This window comes from Sciurus vulgaris (assembly GCF_902686455.1).
Source record: "Sciurus vulgaris genome assembly, chromosome: 17".
NCBI classification, from domain to species: domain Eukaryota; kingdom Metazoa; phylum Chordata; class Mammalia; order Rodentia; family Sciuridae; genus Sciurus; species Sciurus vulgaris.
The window spans coordinates 50,555,575-50,577,979 of NC_136478.1; the positions used below are offsets into that span (position 1 = coordinate 50,555,575).

Consider the following 22,405-nt stretch of genomic DNA (forward strand, 5'->3'; position numbering starts at 1 on the left):
CCTCAGGCCTGGCTCAATTGCTGAGGCTGGCCTTGAACTTCAGTGCTCCTGCCTCAGCCTCCTGAGCTACTGGGATTACAGGCATGAGCCATGGTGCCCGACTGCAACGTTTCCTTAAAAGAAGCCTGAAACTGGGCATGGTGGCCCAGCCCAGTAATCTTAGGGACTGTAACCTCAGGAGGTTGAGGCAGGAAGACCACATGTAAGGCCAGCCCCAGCCATTTAGCAAGACCCTGAATCAAAGTAGAAAAATGAAAATAACCAGGGTATATGTAACTCAGTGGTAAATCGGATTCCATCCCCACTACCATAAGAAATACAATTTTAAAAGACGCCTGAGACCCCAAAAGCACTTCTTCCTCTCCAGTACCTGCCCACCTTCCCTGAGTGTGTGTCCTGCTCTCTGGTTGGTTTCCTGAATAAATCTCTACTTGCACCTCTTTTGATGTGGCCTGAAATTCCTCCCTGGGGTGTAAGTCCAGAGCCTGCGGGAGCTGAGCAGAGGTCCACTTTTCTCTCTGGGGACCTCCTCAGACTCCATCTGGTGACTCACATTAGGAGCCGGGGTCCTTGGATGGGCCGAGATCTGTCTTGCACTTGGGTACTTCACCAGTAACACCTGTCATGGAGAAAAACACCGAGAGGCAAGAATAAATGAAGGCAGAGAAAACAGAGGAACGGAGGGAAACTCTGAGGCTCTGCGCCAGAGAGAAGCGCAACTTAAAAAAGAAACGCAACCTTGCGTGGAGCTCCCTGTTCATTGAGACTCTTCCTGGGCTCCGGAGGGCCGAATGCAAACTCCTTCACGGAGGCTGAAGGGCCTCTGTTTAGGCCTTGCCAAGGTCTTGCGCTGCTGCTGCCTCCTGGGAAGGCTGGGTGGCTGGAGACCTGGACCCTGCATGCCGGCCTCCTCTGCCAGCTCGGCTCCAGATCTCACCGGGCCGCCCACACACCCAGCCACCTTCCACTTCCGAGTGGTCTTGCCAATGTACCCTTTTCCTCGGCACCTTGTTTATTTACTCCTTTGTTCTCATTTGTCCCGAGTGAAATTTGGGGGCATCGTCCTCTATTTTCTGTTTGAACGACTTTGATTAGTTTTCCGCCGATCCTGGAGTTCAGGAATCAGCTGTCACACCCTGCGTGGGGCCCGAGGACTAGGGTAGGTTCTTAGAATGGATTATTAGAGGGTGTGACTTTGGGGAGGGTTAGGGCAGGCATCTAAGTTCATCGACATTTTGCTTAAATACGTAGACCCTCACAAAGAGCAGTCACACCAGGTTCGGAGGTCCCTAGTGCGCACACAAGGCAGCATCGGCTTGTAAAGGCTGGATGGCAGGTAAGGAGGTGAAGCTGCGGTGGGCTATAGATGAACCAAGGTGAGCCGTGGGGGCTTCGGGAAGGCGCTGGGTCTTGGCCAACAGCTGGTAGACAGTTTTGAGAATCCCTGGATGATACCTGGGCGTGGAGGCACACACCCGTGATCCCAGCGACTTGGGAGGCTGAGGCAGGAGGATTGCAAGTTCTAGGCCAGCCTCAGCAATTGAGCAAGGCCCTAAGCAACTTAGTGAGACCCCGTCTCACAATAAAAAAGGGCCCCTGGAGGGTTCAATGCCGGTGTAAGGTCTGATTGGGTGGTGCACACAGTTTTCTTCTGTGGTCGTGGAACCCGGGGCCTCCTGCATGCCAAGCCAGGGCCGTACCCCAGGCGGCTTCTCAGCCCTCTGCCACACATGGAAATCTCTAGCGGTTGGGGGGGGTGTAACATGGGACTTGATCTCATTTCTTTTCCCAACATCGTTCTTAGTTATGGATGGACACAGGACTTTATCTGTGGCGCTGAGAATCGAACCCAGTGCCTCACAGGTGCTAGCCGAGTGCTCCACACTGAGCTCCATTCCCAGCCCCCTAATTTCCTTTTTAAATTTTAATTCTACTTATTTTTTTGTGCTAGGGATTGAATCCAGGCCTTGTGCCTGCTAATCCTTTTGCCTCTGAAAAACACCCCAGGCTCTCCATTTCTTTTCTGGGGTTGTGGGGTATGTGGTATGGGGGTTCGATCCCAAGGGCACTTAACCACTGAGGCATATCTTTATGTGTTTTATGTATTTTTTATTTTGAGACAGTCTCCTTAAGTTGCTTAGGCCTCCCTGAGTTGCTGAAGCTGGCTCCAAACCTGCAATCCTCCTGCCTCAGCTTCCCACACCACTGGGATTACCTGCAAGAGCCACTGGTCTGGTTCCACTTCTTTCTTAGCCAATGCAATGCACTTATATTTTATCCACTCTATTTTAAATGCCATCATTTAAAAAGGTGTTCTTTCCCCTGGAGGTTTTGGAGAATGTTTTTTAAAAATCGTCTTAGTTGCAGATGGACACAATAACCTGTATTTTATTTATTTTCATGTGGTGCTGAGGATCCCACCCAGGGCATCACGCATGCCAGGCAAGCGCTCTACCCCTGAGCCACAGCCCCAGCCCCGGTAGGATGTTTTTGATGTCAACTAGACACTAAAAATGTTCTCTTATGGTTGTTGCATTCTGTGGCTTGTGTTTTAAAGTTTACTTATGAGTTCTATGGTCCAGATATTTTAAATGTTGATGCCGCGATACTTCCTAGCATTCTTTTATGACTGTATTTGTAAAATTGAGTTTAGAATGGTATTTCTAGTCTGCAGAGAGAAATATGATTTTACTATTCTTTTGAAATTTTTAGATGACTTTAATAGTGCAAAAGTTGTGTATTTCCATGCTCACATATAAAAATTGGTATCTAGCTCTTCTGATACAAATTCTAGGAAAAATAATTTGGAGATGGTCTCACTGTTTCTCAGGTTGGCCTCCAAACTCCTGGGCTTAATCAGTCCTCCTGCCTTAGACTCCCTAATGCTGGGACTCAAGTATATGCCACCAGGCCATGCAACTTAGGAAAGTATTTTTTTAAAAAGATATTTATTTGTAGATGGACACAATAACTTTATTTTATCTGTTCATTTTTATATGGTGGTGATTCATTGACTGGAATCTCCTGTTTTTGTGAAAACTGGCCCATTGAGATACTCAGTTTGATTCTGTGGCACTTAGCAAAAGTGACTCCATTTGGTCTGCCTGGGTGTGTTGGCCTTGGTGCAGGAGCTGTCCCCAACAATGGCCTCCCACCTTCTCCTGCTGCCTCCATCCTCCTGGAAACTGTTGGGCTTACTTCCCAGGCGTGGCGAGCTGGGGTCTACCAGGGACTCCTTTGTCTGCTCTCTGTGTGGATTCTCTTTTCTCCTACACAATTCCCTTCTCTTTGTTTGGTTGGGTTGAAAGGCATTGTCAGAGGGCTCCTTAAAAAGAGTCCATGGGAGCCTGGATGTGGTGGTGCCTTTCTGTAATCCCAGGGACTTGGCAGGAGGGTCACAAGTAAGAGACCAGCCTCATCAATTTAGGGTGACCTTAAACAACTTAGTGAGACACGGTTTCAAAATTAAAAAAAAAAATTAAAAGTACGACTGTGGGTGGAACTCCGTGGTAAAGCACCCCTGGGCTCAATTCCCAGTACCACTAAAAAAAAAAAAAAAAAAAAAAAAAAAAAAAATCCACAGGAAGTGAGTTTGCTAAGACAATGAGAATCTGAAATCGTCTTCACCTTTTTTCACACTGGAGGATACATGTGGCTGCAGATAGAATTCAGGTTGAAAAGGGTTTTCCTATAAAATATTTCCATCACTCTGGAATTTTCTTTTAGTGAAAGAGATACTTTTTAATTGTGTAAGTGTTGCTAGTATTTATCTTTTATTTCTAATTATTCTGTTCTTGCTTATGCTGGGATGAAACTCAGGGCTTCACACATGCTAGGCAAGTGTCCTACCACTGAGCTACACCCCCAACCCAGTTGGTATTTCTGAGTCAAACGGGGACCATCTTTGTTTTTATTTTCCTACCTTTAACTCTTTATTATACCCTGTTTATTTTGTTCTGCCTTTGGGAACATTTCCTTAACTTTCTCTTCCAACTCTGCTATTGTTTAAGGGTTTATTTTTATTTCAATTCTTTTTGGTACAAAAGATTGAACCCCGGGGCACTTTACCATTGAGCTACACTCGTCCTTTTTATTGTTTATTTTTAGATGGGGTCTCACTAAGTTGCTTAGGCCCTCATTAAAGTACTGAGGATCCTCCTGCCTCGGCTTCTCAAGTCTCTGGGGATTACAGGCATGTGCCATTGTGCCCAGCTTTTTATTTTTTTAAAATTCTACATGACAATAGAATGTATTTTGACAGTTATAAAGTATGGAATATAATTTGCTCTCTTTCAGTCCCCAGTACTTCCTCTTCCTCTCCCTTCCTCCCATCCCCTGTTCCTTCCCTCTATTGCTATTACTTCCGTTATTTACTTAGATTTTTAAAAAAATTGTCTTTGGATGTACATGATGGTGAGATTCACTGAGATCTTTTCCCAGGATACCGAGGAGAGTTAGGTCAGATTCCTTCTACTGTTTTCCCCTAATCTCACCCTCCTCCCTTCCCTTCAATCCCCTTTGTCTACTCCACTGAACTTTCTTCTATTTCTAAAATTCCCTCTTATTTTGGATTAGCTTCCACATACCAGAAAACATTTAACCTTTGTTTTTTTGGGGGACTTTATTTCTTTATCTACAATGGTTAAGGATTTGTTTTGAGCTAGATTTCCAAAAACACATCCTATCAGATTTTCCTTGATTTTAAGACATACTTAATGTATGAGTAATATCTCTTATTAATCTGAGAATACTGATTTTTTTTTTTTTTTGGGGTGGTGGGATGAACTCAAAGATGCTTTACCACTGAGCTACATCCCCAGATATTTAAAAAATGTTTTATCTTCTGGCCGAGGCTGGCCTTAAACTTGTGATTTTTGTGTCTTAAATCTCCTGAGTTGCTGGGGTAATGGGTGTGCACACTGCATGTGGCTGAGAATATTGATTTTAATGTTTTGAAATTTTGTTCTTTTCATAAGGAAAACTTTTTAATTTACATTTTCTGCTACCACCCTCATCCTTTTTCTCTCTTGGTCTCTGTCTTTCTCTGCATTATTCTGTCTCTTCACCCCCTTCATGTTTGAGGATTTCCTCCTTTGGGTTATTAGTTTTTGGCTCCCTGTTCCAACAGACACTGAAAAGCTAAGAGAAGTCTGTTTGATCACGTCTTCCTTTAGGGATGATTAGGCAGCATGTTGGAGTTTTAAAAGTGTACATTTGGATGAAGAATAATGGTCTCCTCTGAGTCGAATTCTCCATGTAAAATGGAAAGCCATGACCTTGGATATCACTAGTTGTCTAATCTGATTCCACGTTTGTGTTTAATAGTGGAATCACCCCTCCTGCACCAAGCCTGGAAGAGAATGGCTTCCTTGGGTCTCACATCTTCTCTACAGGGAGGGAACCATCTGGGATCCTGGGATAGATGGATGGAGAAATTGAGGCCAAGAATTTAAGCGTATTGATCCAAAGTCACCCAGCTTGTAAATGATAGAACCAAAATGAATTCTCAGGTCACTAAACGTCATACCTGCTCTCCACCCTGACACCAGTAATAAATGGCCAGATCAGTAGCTTCAGGGTCTCACAGGCAACCTGAGTAGACAGCACGAGTCCATGAATGATTAGGCTGACAGGGCCTCAAGGACCCACAGGAATTCATGTCACCTATGTGGGTGACATGCCACCACCCTGCTCTATCTCTGAGAGGGCAGGTATCTTCTTCTCCTGCAAGAGGGCACAGCATTCCTAGGCTATGAGTTTCCACTACATTCTTCTGGACCAGTGGGTCCTTGCTTAGCTTGATTCACTTGCCAGTGAGGGAATTTGGGTTCCAGAGAAAAGAAAAAGATGACCCCAGGTTGCTGGGAAAACAAAATGGTACCCAAAGTCACGGAGAGGCGGATGTCCCTCTGGGGGAATTACAGAATGAGGCCCTAGGAAATAGCTTTCTCCACTTGTGGCTTTAAAGTGTACCCTGCTCAGGAGACGTCGGTACTGGTGTTCTGGGGGGTGCAGAGCCGTCCAGCCAGATGAGAGCAGCGGTTTCCACGGGTGAAGGATTTAGACCAGCCTCCTGGTTCTCAGGGCAAGTCCAGGCAGGAAGATCCCACTTGGGTGTTTTTTCAGTGGAAGCCTTTTTTCGCTTCTCTCTGCAGCGAGGTTCCCGCAAAATCGCCGGCAACGTACAAACTTCACACCAGAGCAACTCGTAGTCTTGAGAGACGCATTCCAGAAGAACAGGTCACCAAATTGGGAGACCATACAGGAGCTCGCCTCCCTGCTGAACCTGGAGGATATCATAGTGAAGGTTTGTCCCTGAGTGTGTCAGTCTCTGGGACCACACCTGCCCCAGGGCTTCGTGCACACTTTCAACCCTCATGGTAAAAAGTCCTATGGTTGACAACTGCATTGGGCAGACACACATGTTGAACACTCATATTTGAGTGTCATGACCACTCACCAAGGAACACCATGGCTCACCTCGAAGAATTGTCTGCCAAGGATGAGTAACAAGAGCCTCATCTGGACCCAGGCCTTTCTGACTCCAGGTCCACAATGCTGCATAGGCCCCTGTAGGGCTGGATCTCAGATCCTTCCATTGGGCTTTGTCCCTGTGTTGTCTTAGCCCATTTGATGTTGCTAAAACCAAACACCCGAGATCAGGTAATTTAGAAGGAGGAGAGGTTTATTCTGGCTCATGGCTTTGGAGGCTGCTGTCCAGTCCAGTCCAGTCCAGGCTTGGGTGGCCATGTCTGGTGAGGGCCTTGTGCTACATCACAGTGTGGCAGATGGCACTCATCCCGTGGGGTCAAAGTGAATGAGACCAGTGAGAAGGCACATGGGCGACTGGCTCTTCTACAGCCGTGCCTGTAGTTAATGCAGTGCTGGGAGGCCTAACCACTTCCTGAGAAAGGGCACGCATCCCTTCTTAGGCTGGCGCCCCGTGACCTCATCACCTCCCAGCAGGCCACCGCGTGGAGGGTCTCCAGCTCTCCATGCTGTTACACCGGGGACCAAGCCTCCAGCACACGAATCTTCACCCGAGTGACAGCGTACACATTTCGAGGTCAGCTCACTCAGGTCATTCGTAACCACGCGACTGTCTTGCCACTGAGTCCTACAGAGAGTTGAGGGCAGACCTCCCCACATACCCCAAGGGCATCCCGACTCCACTCGCCCACACTCCCCACTTTAAATGCTTCCTCTGGAGAACCAGAGCCACCACTGGTGGGGATCCCCTGTCCAGGCCCCTCACCTGGGGATGCCCTGTTCTACCAGTGCTGGTGGAGTCCCTCTTCACGCTGGGGACCCAGGACAGCAGGAGGTAGAGAAGCCCCTTCTTCACAGAAGTAGGAATGCAGGCAACACTGGCGTCCTGGAGCAACGACCTCACTCCCCCGAGGAACTCGAGGACACCTCTTTGGGCTCATCTCCTGTTTTCCCTTAATCTTTTTGTGGGTTCTGTTTAGTTACACGTGACAGCAGAGTGTATTTTGACACATCCTTACATACCTGGAGCAAAAGTTCCCTGTCCTGTGCTTGGACACGGTGTGGGGTCGCCCGGGTGGTGTATTCAGTATGATCACAGGAATGTTCTGTCGGACTTATTCCACGGTCTTTCCCATTCCCTCCCCCCTCGGCTCCCCCAATTCCCGCTCCCGTCCAATCAGGGGAACCTCCACTACCCCACCCCACCCCCGGCCTATTCCGAGTCAGCATGGGCACATCAGAGAACGCCGGGCCTTTCGTTTTGGGGTTTGGCTGACTTCATTTAGCATGATTGTCTCCAGCGCCTTCCATGGATGGGCATGTCCCATAGTTACATTCTTCTTTATGGCTGACCTAGTCCCTTCTATTAACGGTTCCTCTTTGCTCTTTCAGACGTGGTTTAAAAACCAGCGCGTGAGATGGAAGAAGCAGCAGCAACAAAGGCAGACAAGTCCCTCCCCAGGACCCTCCAACCCCAGCACCCGAGCGAAGGAGGAGTCCGGCTTGCCAGTGACCCCGGCCAATGCTGACTCACAGGGGTCTGAAAGCTTATGTAACCAGGACTACGGGCCACTTGAGCCTTCAAGTGACGAGCAGCCTGGAGGGGCTGGTGTCCCTGTGCTGAATTCCTCCAGGGGGTCTCCACCTTGTGACATCGAGCAGACATTCCTGGGGACATGGGATCCTCCTTGGGCCAAACTTCCCTATGACATAGACCAAATGATAACACTGTATGATTTACCTGAAGAAGAGGAGCCCCGCCTAGAAAAGTACCTCTTCCCAGGGTGGCTTAATTGAGGGGCTGTGGCCTGCAGGCATCCTCAGGGTGACTGGACACTCACAGTCCCCAGCACAGGTCAGTGATCCAAATGGATGGAGGTGAAAAAGCAACCCCCAGTGGGAAAGGGAGGAAAACAATGGGCTCTGGACTGTCACCATTTCCCAGCAACAGTGGGCTCATGGCTTCTTAGCTTTCGAAGCTGGGGAACAAAGAGACAGTCAATATAGATAGCGAATACTGGGTCCAGAAGAGGACGTGGGGGCTGATGGCACGGAAAATCAAATGCTGCCCTTTCCCCCTTACCGTCCAGGCCCTGCCCCAGAAATTGTTCCTCCCTGCAGGGAGCTGACAGCGGCTCCTTAAGGTCTCCTAGCGGTTACCTCGCACCCTGGATCCTTTGGCCCTCACCCTGTGCCCCATCCTGGTCACTGGTCACTGTGCACCATGTGGAGAGATGAGGGGGAAGATGTTCTGTCGGACTAATTCCATGGTCTTAGGACATCACAGAGGTCACATGCAGGAGGTCACAGGACATCCAGAGGTGCAAAGGGGCCGGATGCTCTGCCTCTCTGGGTGCCAGCTCTGGGCCCCTTTCTGTGGGGAAGTTACCATTCTGGAAAGAACTCACTCTCTGCGCTTCAGTGAACCTGCAAAACTGACCCAGATTCTGACCAGGGGCCATTTCCTTTCTGGAAAGTGTGAAGCTCCAATGCTTAATAAAGACAATCTCGCCCAACCCTTGCTCTGTCTCCCTTTATGTTCTCTTGCCTCCGCTGAAAGGGGCGCCAGGCAGCCTGGTCCACCTGGGTGCCCTGGGGAGCTCCCGGGACCACTCGGTGATTCCTCAGGCCTCACCAGGACCAGCAGTACAGAAGCGGGCTCAGAAAAGGTGCCCTGCAGACAAGGAGCCTCTGGAGGGTGACACACCATGCTGGGGGGTGGGGGTGGGGGTGGTGGTGCCTTGGCTCCCTCCTGCATCCCAGCACCTTGCAGGGTCAGGCTGGAGGATTCTCAGTTCGAGGCCAAACTGGGCAACTCAGAGACACCCTGTCTCAAAAGCAAAAATAAAAGGGGCTCAGTTAATAAAATGGATAAAGAAGAAATAACACTAATTTGTTGAGGCTCACTTAGAATTCACCGTCCTCCTGCCTCGGCCTCCTGAGTCCCTGGGCCTACAGCTGTGCCCCCCCGCACCTGCCTAGCTGCGGGCCTTTTAGTTCCATGGGGCAGAACGTGCCTTCTCTGGCTGCCCATGGTGCTGCTCTTCCTCTTCCTTTCTCTCATCAGGAGAGCCTAAGCGGGTGGAACACACACAGGGCATTGCTTCTCACACACCTCTCTGTACATGTCCAGGAGCCTTGTTCCAGCGCTTGGAAGTAACCCTAGCCATGCACAGGGGGAAACCTGGCCGCTAGCGCCCCCTGCCGGCAGCCACTCAGCTCTCCCGTCAGCTTCACACTGGAGACCCTCTCTGGTCAGAGTACCGGAGGTTGGTTAGTGACTTTGGCCTCTCTCCTCAGGGAATCCAGGGGCATCTTAACACTATAGTCTGTCAGCCCCCATCCCTGTGACCTGTTGGGCTCTCCTGTTCTGCCCGTCAAAGACCAGAAAGCCCTGGAAGAAGCCCCAGGAGTGCTGACTGGTTCCTTCCCCACTTACTCATGCACTAACGGCCAGTGCATGCTCTTAATCTTCCTGCACACTCCTCGAGCCTGTCCTTCCAGACTCCCCCATGTATTCTGAACCTTGTTTGTGCACCCTGCACACTCCTAGGAATGAGGCTGGACCAAGGACCCTGCAGAAATCATCTCAGCTTGTCCCCAGGCCTCCTGAGGCTGGTGGCAGCCGAGCCCTTCCAAAGGGGCCCCAGCCCAGGTGCAGGCGGACAGGTCATGGCCCGTCCAGTTCGAGGGAAGGAAAAATAAACCCTGAATGATTCTCAAAGGCCTTTTCAAGATAGGGCAAGTAACTGTCGATCCTCTGCCCCACGTGTGCCTCCTCCCACACCAGCTGACCAGCGGCTCCCTGGCCTGGGCCGGCTTGAGGAGACTGTGGACAGCACCTGTCCCTGACGTTCTTGACGGAGGCAAGTTCAGTCCTCAACTCCTCTGTCTCTAATTCTCATCTTTCCCATAGTTTCTGTTTTGTGGGATTTCTGTTTATTGTTCTGGCACATAATCCTAATACTCATAACTTCTATGCCCTTTTTATGAATTACACCCTTGGATTTTTATGAAAAATACTTTCTCCCCTCACTTCATCCTTTACAACCTGAATTCCACTCTTTCTGATATGAAATTAGGACCGTAATTCCTTTGTATTTTCTTTGGCCTGTGTATCTTTCCCTGTCTTTTAATGTCAGCATTTACAATGCACTTACATCTGCTGTGTCCTTATATAGCACAGAGTAGGGCTGACGTAGTTTGTAATCCATTATGAAAAATATTTTTAATTAAATAAATCCTATTATTTCAATTATAAACCTATATCGCATATATGTATTTCATATAATAATATGTAAATTAAAACTATAAATACTAGTGGATCCTCTAAGCCTCGCTGGTACATGCCCATGATTTTTTCAGTGATTCCCCAGCACTTTCCCTTTCCCTCCCCCTTGATCTAATCTGTAATTTTATGTAAGGTTTTCTGTGTAAAGAAAAGCACCTTGATCACCGTAGAGTTAACCAAATTGTATATATTCAAGGTGTACAATGTGATATTTTAATACACAGAGACATTATGAAAAATAATCCCGTGCTCAAACCAATGAACATACCCACGGCCTCATCACTGTCTCTTTTACTTTCTTTCCTTCCTTCCTTCCTTTCTTTTTTGTTTCTTCCATTTGTTTGTGTGGAGGGAACACAAACTTCCTTCCACTCCTTCACCAAGTGGTCTGCATTCTTTGCATCTTCTATTTGCATCTGACTTTTCTGCTGTTTTCTTCTCCTAGAAGCCTTTATTTTTTATCATCCCTTTGGCCCTTCATAGCTGGAGAGAGCGCCTGTCATCTCTGCCCCTTGTGAAGATGTCCCTGGCCTCTGTTCCCTTCCTCTCTTCCCTCCTGGTCCAACATTCAATGCCACGATCTGAATATTCCCCTTTTGTACCTTCCCCAAAGAAAGTGAAACCCAGGTTCCTGAAGGCCTTCTTTCAGTTCCTGAAAACCTGGCCAAGGTGAGGGACCAGTGAGAGCCAGCCTGGGCTGGGAAGTCCAGATGCACCTTGTCTTGAAGGACACTGGCTTTCACTCGTGCTCAGTGGACCTGGTCAGGAGGTGCTCTCTGTGCAAAGCTCCTTTCTTGCATGTGCACCAGGACAACTGGTCCTTGGGATCCTGGTCAGACCAGCAAGCTTGGTAAGCTAGTGCTGTGACGTCACTGCTTCTGCACCCGAGCATACAAAGCCCCTCTCTCAGTGGGGACTAGCACAGGCCTGAGGCACTGTGGAGAGCATACCTGTCACTTCTCCAGCTGGTGACCATGAAGGACAGGAGGCGCTGCTTGACAGAGCACTCTAGGGACAGAGGCACTAGCTGTCAGCCTGTGGCTGCTGGACTCTTTTTGGAGCAGTGTCTGATCTCCCTGAGGTCTTTCCCCAAGAAATCCTGTGTCTCCCACGCTGTCTCTGGGCACTCTCTGTGACCTTTCCACAAGCTGCCCCTCTGCCCAGGCACAACCAGGCTGTGGAGAAGACCTGTTTGTTCTCAGTTCTCATCAGTAAGATTTTATTTGTTCTATTTCACAAAAAACTTTAAGCAAAACCATTGGCTCCCAATAATTAATATAAGTGATTAATAAATTTGCTCTACTGTCAATTTTTTAATCCTTTCCACTCCCAATTCACAAAGATACCACTGAATCCGTCACCTGAAACTCCACCCTTCTTTGGGCTTGAAATTAATAGTTTCGTTGCTCATTGACCCTTGGCCACCCACTTCCTGACTGAGAAGTTTGTCCTTTGGTAGTTTCCACCCCAGGAAGCATGAGATCTAGAGTATTCCAGAAGCTACTTCAAGGGTAAAACTATTGGTTCATGGCTTTTGCACTTGAAGTAAGACTTGGTTGGATGTAAAACCTTGTAATAAAAAAATCCGTATATATCTATCAACATATAATTGAGTTATTATAAACTGCATGTAATTAAAGTATAACACTTTTTAGTAGCAGCTTCATTGAGATGTAATTCACCAACCATAAAAAGTTCACCCTTTTAAAGTGTACAATTCAAAAGCCTGTGACAAGTGCAGATTTTAAGGTTTCCTTTCTCTGATACATGAGGGATTCAAGAGGACCCCGATTGCCTCTATTCCACCAAAGGTTGAGTGAAATATCCCAGGAAAACACAAGGAATAAACTAGATGCACGGAGTTATGAATTTCTGTCTCTGTTTCTTCTCGAGTGAATGCCCTAGTTTCCAGAAAGTTCTCAAATGTCTACAACAGAGGTAGTAGTTTTCATTATCTTGATTGTAGATATGATTTCACATGCATCATACGTAAAAACTCACCAAAGTTTACACATTAGCTGCATGTTGTATGATTTCATTTATATGAAATGTGCTGAAGAGGCAAATCCATAAAGACAGTTGATTAGTGGTTTCTAGAAGCTGAGTGGAGGGGGGACAGGAAGTGACTGCTGACGGGTGTGAGGTTTCTTTTGGGAGAGCAGACAATGTTCTGGAATTTGTGCTGATGGTCGCACAACTCTGGGGACTATATGAAGGGCGATGGAATCAGATATTTCATTTTTTAAGTGGAAAACATTTATTAATATTCAAATTCTTCTCATACAAGGCCATATAAAATTTCTTAGCATTTTAATTACACGTGTCTGTTTTCTATATAGTTACAGTGATATATAATAAAATTTATCTTTCCATAATTCATTGATTCAATACATTACTTTCATTAAACGTAAGCATTTATTTTCAAATCCAATACCTCAACAATTTCCTCTACACATAGTTTAGCAGGGCTAATTAGCATGAGATCTCTTTATTAAGAGACATATGATCTAAGTATTAATCATTGCTGGAGTTTGGTATTTTCATACAGCATTTTCCTTTTGCTTGATCACAACACCAAACACTTAAGGATATTGAAATCCAGTAAGAAAAGCCCAGAGACATTATTCTATTGATTCAAATTCCTAACACTGTAGTATTTAAACCCTTAGAAACAAAAACCTTAAAATCTGCACTTGTTACAGGCTTTTGAATTGTACACTTTAAAAGGGTGAACTTTTTATGGTTGGTGAATTATCTCAATTAAACTGCTACTAAAAAGTGTTACACTTTGATTATGTGCAGTTTATTGATGAGTGTATACTGATTTTTTTATTACAGAAAAATAAGGAGAATTTTAAAAGATAGTCTTAGTTGTAGGTGGACACAAGACCTTTATTTTATTTATTTTTATGTGGCGCTGAGGATTGAACCCAGTGCCTCACACGTGCTAGGCAAGCACTCTACCACTGAGCTACAACCCCAGCCCAAGGAGAATTTTTAAATGCAAAAGAAATAGTTCCAAGAAAAATCCAGTAGTTCCAAACCTAATATGAAAGCCTAAAGTTTGTAACATTTCCGGGAGAAATTCTGATCAAAGTGGACACAGGATTGTCCACAGACAGGGCAGTGGCTCAATTTCTACAAAGATTCTCTTCCTGGGAGTGTTATCAGTGTTTTGAAGTGAGAAGGGAGTCTGTTTTTAATTTATTCGTGTTCTCTATGTCTGTAGTATAGAATTCAGTGGACCAAAACGTTTGTCCCACTAAATTTGTTTGTCTGCTTAAATTTTGATGTTCATGCATTGTGTGGGAAATTCTCAGCACTCACTGGACATTGCCAGGACCGGAGTCATAAGGGCATTTCCCACACAACCCAGACCATCTCCTGGGGCCCTAAACAGTATCATCCCCAGGGCTGCAAAAATCCTTTCACTAGTGAGAGAATAAGTCTGGTATGGTGAACTTAGCTGAAAAGTGGAATTGGGCCCAGGGTCCATGAGATAATTGCGGGTTTCTATGGTTTTCCTCAGGACACGGGATTATTTACTCTGACGTGGAAATATGGGGGATGAGATAGAGAAGGGCAAGAGGAGAACGAGGGACACATTAAGTCCATTTGTTCCCAAACCTTCCGAGGCTAAAGGCAATCTAGCACTTCTAAAGATGCCAAACCTGTTGCAGATGTACCTGTCCAAGGACCTGCCCCGGCCTGGTTTTTGGAAAGAAAAAACCCTCAAGGATTCTTAAAGGCATTTTTGAAATAGGGAGACAGTAATACTGCCAGGGTCGTTGCTCAGTTGCCTAACTTCAGGTTCACTACCAACTTTTGGGCTCCAGGGGGCGCCACTCGTATACAACATGAGTGGGTTCTGGGTTCTCAGCTGCGGTCCTCTGATTCCTCTCCTGCCGGGGGGCAGCACCCCTTCTTGGTGGCACAGGGACCCTACTTCCCAGGTCCACGAACTGGTCTGTAGAAACCGAATTGACCCCAGCACTGAGACCCAGTCTCCGGGTCCCACTTTCCAACAAGCTGTCGTGTCCACATTCCCGGCTGTTTCCCGCAAGTCAGTCAGCGTCGAAGACCCGCCCCTTACCCTTGATGTCCAATCAGGAACGAGGGCTGGATCGCTTGCGGCCTCAGGCGGGCAGATTTTTTTTTTTTTTTTAAACGATTGTATACCAAATATTTAAATTTACAGAGAAATAAGATATTCTCCATGCAAATATTAATAACAATAATTGGCATACGAAAAAGCAGAAAATCCAACCAGACTAATAAGCAAGGAAGAAATTACAAAGGAAGTAAAAGATCTAAGAAAGGCACTCGATTCTATGGGCCAATTCTACCATATGTTCAATTAAATTCTAATCGCATGGATTCGGATTGTATGTATCCTCTTAATGTTTCTGCAATTCTAAAACAATTCTAAAATTAAAAGTTTATTTTTTTTAAAAAGTACCCCCCCAACAACCTTAGAAATGTTAGTTTTAAAAAAAATTCTCAATGCCTCCGATTATTGTAGAAGTTTGGGTTCAGAGAACATCGCCCCCTCCACCGGCCATCTGACTTTTATAATATGCGCCCTTTGACAGTTTTCAACCCCAAGGTTAACGGGTCGACAGATCTGGAGGTGGCAGTGGTGTCGGGAAGGGAGTGACCCACTCTGGTCCTCTCTGCTCCATGCCTCAGGGGCAAGTGCCAGGAAGGGCTCCCCTCTGCCCGCTGCCCCGATCATTCACTCCTCTCTTTCCTCTGACAGTGTCTGGTTGAGGGTTAGAAACACGGCCAGCCTGTCTGGCCTTGACAACTAACTTCCTTTCCCTCTTCCCTCCCTCTCTCTTTCTCTTCTCCTTCCTTCCTTCCTTTCTCTCTCTTGTCCTGCCCTCCGTCCTTCCTTTTCTTTCTTTCTTTCTTTCTTTCTTTCTTTCTTTCTTTCTTTCTTTCTTTCTTTCTTTCTTTCTTTCTTTCTTTCTTTCTTTCTTTCTTTCTTTCTTTCTTTCTTTCTTTCTTTCTTTCTTTTTCTTCTTTCTGATTGAAATCCAAGGGTACATTACTACTGAGCTATAGCCCCAGTCCCTTTCCATTTTATTTTGAGACAGGATTTCTCTAGGTTGCACAGGATGACCTCAAATTTGCAATCCTCCTGCCTCAGCCTCCAGTAGCTGGGAATATAGGTGACCTATCTCTTTTCTCTGCAGCTTCTAACTAGCTGACCTTGAGCAACTGGTTCACCTCTAAGGAAATGAGATCCTCAGTTTCTCCATCCATGAAAGGGAGATAATGATACCTAATATCTACTGCATAGAGATGTGAGAATTAAATGAATTAAAATTATGTGTACCGTGCTTTGAACAGTGCCTGGCAGATGTTGAGCGCCGTGTATGCGTGTTTTTATTTATTTTGAGAAGTACATGATATTCTGTGCATTCCTTTTTTTGCAACTGAGGCAAAACTGAGATGAGGTTAAAAACATATTTTGCTTTTAATTTTATATTCTTTGATGCTTAAAAACTTTTGCTACTTTAATGTTTCACTTTCTTGGGGAAATTTTTTCCCCTACATCCTGGCAGTAGAAACATTCAACCCTCTTAAACAGACTTCTTGTCTTAGGTAAAGTCACTAGAAAGACTCCTTCATCACTAAAAGGTGAAGCAAGTTCACTCTTGATTCCTTAGTAATCAGGAAAGGAAAGATATAGAAGTTTTGGAACATTTCTGTTAAACTGGAGTGACAAGATTATGGTCACCTGTCTTGGGAGGATGGAGGGATTTTTATAGGGAAACTCCTTGTAAAGAATAGAGGCCTGTATATTGGATTTATTTTGCATTCTAGAATCAGGCCCTAATACTGAACTAGTGTTCACAAGTGTACGTCTTTTAAAGAGGCCGAGAGAAGAAAGGAAAGCAAATTTACATTTATGACTTTTGCTATATTAACTTTCTTATCATTTCTGCCTCTCTTCACTTGCCATTGTTCCTTTCTAGTTACAATTCGAAGTTCTTTCTTTAGCCAATGCAGCTTTGCTCCAGCGACTTCCTTTGTGCTATTATTGGCAATTATATTATACTTCTATATAGAACTGACAATTACTATATGTTATAGTATAGTTATATGTATAGTTATAGACCCAACAGTACCATACATACGTAGATAATAATATAGTATTGTATCAATGCATCTATCTATCTATCTATCCCTCATCTATCTATATTTAAAATGACTTGAGCTGGGTACAGTGGTGCATTCCTGTAATCCCAGTGACTCGGGAGTCTGAGGCAGAAGGATCACAGGTTCAAACTCAGCCTTAGCAACTTAGTGAGGCCCTAGGTAATTTAGTGAGACCCTGTCTCTAAATAAAAAATAAAAAGCACTGGGGATGTTGCTCAGGACTTAAGGGTCCCTGGGTTCAATTCCTGGTACAAAAAAAAAAAAATTACATAATTGTCTTTAGCAATGCCCTTTGTTTCCTCAGGGGTATTCGAATTACCATCTGGGGTCCCTTGATTTCACTTGGAGAATTTCCTTTTGTAATTTCTGTAAGGGGGGGCCTGGAAGCAATGATTCTCTCAGTTTGTATTATCTGGGAGTCTTTTTCTTATTTTTGTCCATTCATTTATTACTATTTATTTATTGGCACTGGGGATTGAACCCATGGGTGCTTTACCACTGAGGCTACATCCCCAGTCTTTTTTTTTTTTTTTTATGTTTTATCCCCAGTCTTTTTTAGAGAAAAAAATTCTTTTTAGATAGAGTTTGAGCTAAGTTGCTTAGCAACCTGGCTAGAGGCTGGCCTCTAACTTGCAATACTCCTGCCTCAGCTCCCGAGGCAGGTGTTTACAGGTGTGCCCCACTATTCCCAACATATTATTTTGTCTTATTTATTTATTTATTTATTGGTACCAGAGTTGAGCTCCGGGGCACTTAACCACGGAGCCACATCCCCAGCTCTTTTTATATTTTATCTTGAGATAGGGTCTCACCTAAGCTGCTTAGGGCCTAAGTTGTTGAGGCTGGTTTGAACTCTCAGTCCTTCCGCCTGAGCCTTTCAAGTCGCTGGGATTATAGGTGTGTGTCACCATACCTGGCTTTATATTGTTTTTTTTTTTTTTTTTTGTTTTGTTTTGTTTTGGGTGCTGGGGATCGAACGCAGGGCCTTCTGCTTGCAAGGCAAGCACTCTACCGACTGAGCTATCTCCCCAGCCCCTGTCTTTATTTTTGAAACTTTGCTGGATGTAGGATTCCTGCTTGACTTTTTCTTTGAGTACTTTGACTCTATTATCCCATCGCCTGATGACCTCCGTTGTTTGTGCTGTAGGGTTGGCTGTAGTCTTATTAGGTTTCCCTTTGAAGTGATAAAGCATTTTTCCTTTCTGCTTTCAAGTTTTTCTCCTTGATGTTGGTGTTCAGCATTTTTACTCTGTGTGGGTCTTTGTTTATCCTACTTGGAGTTCATTGAACTCCATGGATAAGCACATTGTTTTTCAGTAAATTTGGAAAGTTTTTAGCCATTATTTTTCAGAACAATTTTTTTTCCTGCTTATTTTTCTTTCTTCTGGTCTGATACTCCCATTACATGTATTTATTTTGAAGAATAGTGTCCTGCAGTTCTGTTCCTTTTCACCATTCTTTTTATTCTTTGGATTGCCTAGTCTCTATCTTTTACTTTTTAAAAATAAAACGTGCTCCCTGTGATTATTTGAACACATGTCTAATAGCTACTTTTAAGGCTTTCCATATATCTGGCATGTGGACCCAGTTTGTTGGCAGATTGCTAGCCAGTGTGTTTTTGAGATGAAACTGAAGTCTCCGCAGCTGCTGGCAGGTGACACCCAAGTTTCTCTGCTTCTCCTGACGGATGGATCTGCAGCCGAGAAGTGTTGCAGCTCTTCATGGTGGGCTATGCCCTCCAGTGTGGCAGAAGACCCTGCAGTTCCCCATCAATTTCTTTTTCTTTCTGAGCTTTTGTCATTTTTGTCACTTAGTTTTTATTCATAATCCATAAACTTAACTCTGCAATCCAGCTAGACTTGGGAGGGAAAGAACTGCAGTGAGAACACAAAGATTATGGGATGTTGCGAGCAGATGGGGCGGAGGGGTGCTCTCCTGAGCTACAGAGGAAGGGTTTGGTGGTTCAGATAAACACAAGTCAAATGTATTCCAGTTGTCCACAGTCGATTATGGTGATCTTCTTGCTGGTCTTGCCATTCCTGGACCCAAAGCGCTCCATGACTTCCACGATGTTCATGCCCTCTTTCACCTTCCCAAAGGCCACATGCTTGCCACCCCACCACTCAGTCTTGGCAGTGCAGATGAAAAACTGAGAACCGTTTGTGTTTGGCCCAGCATTTGCCATAGACAAGATCCCAAGGCCGTATGCTTCAGGATGAAGTTCTCATCACGGAACGTCTCCCCATAGATGGACTTGCCGCCAGTGCCATTATGGCTTGTGAAGTCACCACCCTGGCACATAAATCCTGGAATATTCTTTGAAAGCAGGGATCCTTATACCCAAATCCTTTCTCTCCAGTACTCAGAGCACGAAAATTTTCTGCTGTCTTTGGAACTTTGCAAACAGCTAGAAGGAGACGCAGCCCAAGGGCTCGCCGTGGAGGGCAATGTCAAAGAACGCGGTAGGGTTGAACAGGGCTGACAGAGAAGGACCACAGGCGACAGTGGCATCTTGAAAGTGGGCGAGTTTTTGTCTTTGAAGAACGAAATCCACAGAACAGGATGAGTGAGTGCAACTCTCGGAGCGTAAGAGTTGAGGACTCTGCCGTGAGTGCTAGGCTAGGGGTTTATACAGCACTTGACTCACTGCTATTGGTCCGAACTTATGCTAATTAGGGTTTGGGAATGTACTAACGCTATTGGCCAATTCTTGAGTGCCAACTTTCATTCCATTTTCTGGTCACAGGTCAGGAAGTGGGGTTGAGGTCGTGGGATGGGGCTGCAGCGCTGGGTGGAGCAGGCTCTGCCCCAGGCATTCTTACTGTGCCCAGTCCTGGTGGCCGGAGGATAACAGGTCACGGCGCCTTGGCTCACCTGGGCTCGCTGCACCTGTATGGTGGGCTCCACGTGGCTGCGGGCAGAGCTTGCTGCCTGTGCGCCAACCCAATCGCCCGCCACTCAGCTGCCCCACCGCTCTGCTGCCATTTCTCTGTAGGGACCCGTGGGCTGGCTGCACGCTTGGGGGAGCCAGGCCATTCTTCTCTTTCCTAACCAGCATTGCCCAACAAAACCTTCTGCAGTGATAAAGATGTTCATATCTGCGCTGTCCACTGTCTTAGTCACTAGCCGAATGTGGCAACTGAACACTTGAAATGTGGCTAAGGTAACTAGGAAGCTGAATTTTGATTTTTAAAATTTAGATTCATTTACATAACCATACGTGAAGAATGGCTACCTTCTTGGACAACACAGTGCCACTTCATACTGTGAGTACCCAATTTCCTACCCAAATGTTCCTGAACATGCTTTTAGCACCTCTGTGGGCCTCTTTCCAGTCCATCTTCTTCCCAATACTCAGGGAAGGTCACACTGATGTGTGCGCCCCTAGACCCAAGGTGTGGGCAAGGGGTGATGTGGGGATGAACCAGGCTCCATTGTGCAGATGTGGATAACCCTCAAGGGTGCAGGACAGACAGGAAGAGGAAAGGGTGTGAGCTACAGATTGGGATGCGCCGTTTGTTCTCTTGCCCTGGGACCACAATATGAGAGATGGTTTTGAGAGCAGTGTCCTATTCCTTATCTCTGGTGGCTGCATGTGTATGCACTGTATGTTTTCTATTGCACATATATGTATACATGTGAATATGTATTTATATATGCATAACAGATATCTATATCTCACAATTTTTTTTATTTTATTTAGCTTTTAATTTTTTACAGACTGCATTTTAATTCATTGTACACAAATGGGGTACATAATTTTGTTTCTGTGGTTGTACACAATGTAGATTCACACCATTCGTGTAATCACACATGTACATAGGACAATGATGCCTGTCTCATTCCACCATTTTTCATACCCCCCTCCCTTTCATTTTCTTCTGCATATCCTGAAGTTCCCCCATTATTCTCTCATTCCCCACCCCCACCCCCATTATATTTCATCTTCCACTTATCAGGGAAAACATTTGGCCTTTGGTTTTTTGGGCTTGGCTTATTTCACTTAGCATGATATTCTCCAGTTCCATCCATTTATTTGCAAATGCCATAATATTATTCTTCTTTATGGCTGAATAGTATTCCATTGTGTATATATACCAGAGTTTCTTTATCCATTCATCTGTTGAAGGGCATCTAGGTTGGTTCCACAATCTAGCTATTGTGAACTGAGGTGCTATAAACATTGATGTGGTTGTGTTTATATCTCACAATTTGAAAAATGTTTTGTTTTTTTTTTAATTGACCACTATTAAGATCAAGTACAAGTTCTTCCCAGGGCATAGAGAGACGTGTACAGTCTGTCGTCTGCCTGTCTGTCCAACCTGAGCTCTCAGTCGTCTACCTGTCTCCCCCACTTCCTCTCAGCTCCAGCTGGGCCTTCTTGCTCCAGCCACAGGGCCAAGCTTCCGAGGCAGGTGTTTGCTGGAAGAGGTTGAATTGGCCCTGAAGTCAAATCCGTTTGCAAATCAAAGAAAGGAGTGTGATGGGGGTCAAGTGAGGACTGGAGTAGACCCTGTGCCCCCAGCGATGAGGGCAGCCTCCCAGCGGTTAGGAAGAAAGGTGTCTGCTTATATAAGAAAGCTGGAGTCAGTCCTGAAGGTTGCCGAAAAAGGAACACTTGCGGTTGAAGGAGCCATCAATCAGGTGGCCTGAACAGGTGGAGACTGGGCCACTCTCAGCGGAAAGCTGGGCTCAGGGCTCCGGTTACCAGCTGCTGGAAATCCAACGATCAAAGCTGAGGCCAGAAGGGAGGGAGAGGAGGAGACAGAGGCCTGAGTCAGTGGAAAGAGCAATTTCAGAGCACCTGAGGTGACTAAGAACCACCAGCAATGGAGCTGCGGATCAGTAACAATACAAGCCAACTCAGTGGTTCTCAAAGTGGGGTCCCCTGGACCAGAAGCATCACCTCGAACACAGAGCTAAATTCCCAGGCTCACCTTAATGAATATCAGAAATTCTGAGGGAAAAGAAGTGCCCACAAATCAATGTTTCAAAAGCTCTACAGGGTGGTTCTAATGTCCAATAAAGTCTGAGAACCACGAATCAAACTTGAATTGAGTTTAACTCGGAACCGGGCACTATTCTGAGTGTTTTACTTATCTGAACTCGTGGATCCACGTAACTGCGGTATAAAATAGAAGGTTTATCATTTTACAGACGAGGAAGGTGAGGCGGGATAGTTGATGCACCTGTCCATCTGAGCGCCAGCTGGAGGTGGAGCTACGACTCCACCCTGGAGAGCAGCTCTGGGTTCACCTCCGCTTTCTCTGCAGTGCTGCTCAGACTTTAGCACACAGCCCCCCGGGGACTGCAAAAGCACTATTGCTGGAACTCGTCCCTAGAGCCTGTGACCCACGAGGGTTGGGTCCAAGAATAGTCATTTCTCACAAGGTCCTGGGTGGTGCTGGTATATCTGGTCTGTCTCCACACGATGAGAACAGGCACACTGCCCTTCCT

The 22,405-nt window shown here is 45.9% G+C and overlaps 1 long non-coding RNA gene and 1 pseudogene across 2 annotated transcripts; one reads left to right on the forward strand and one right to left on the reverse strand.

Annotated features, from left to right (window-relative positions):
• Positions 1-1,265: 1,265 nt before the first annotated feature.
• On the forward strand, positions 1,266-7,986 carry LOC306648925. Its single transcript, XR_013760528.1, has 3 exons — positions 1,266-1,336; positions 6,156-6,301; positions 7,882-7,986. It is a non-coding gene; the product is annotated as an uncharacterized lncRNA (long non-coding RNA).
• Positions 7,987-18,842: 10,856 nt separating this feature from the next.
• LOC306648984 (peptidyl-prolyl cis-trans isomerase A-like) lies at positions 18,843-19,342 on the reverse strand (annotated as a pseudogene). Its single transcript has one exon. The product of its transcript is annotated as a peptidyl-prolyl cis-trans isomerase A-like (transcript).
• Between the last annotated feature and the right edge of the window lie 3,063 nt (positions 19,343-22,405).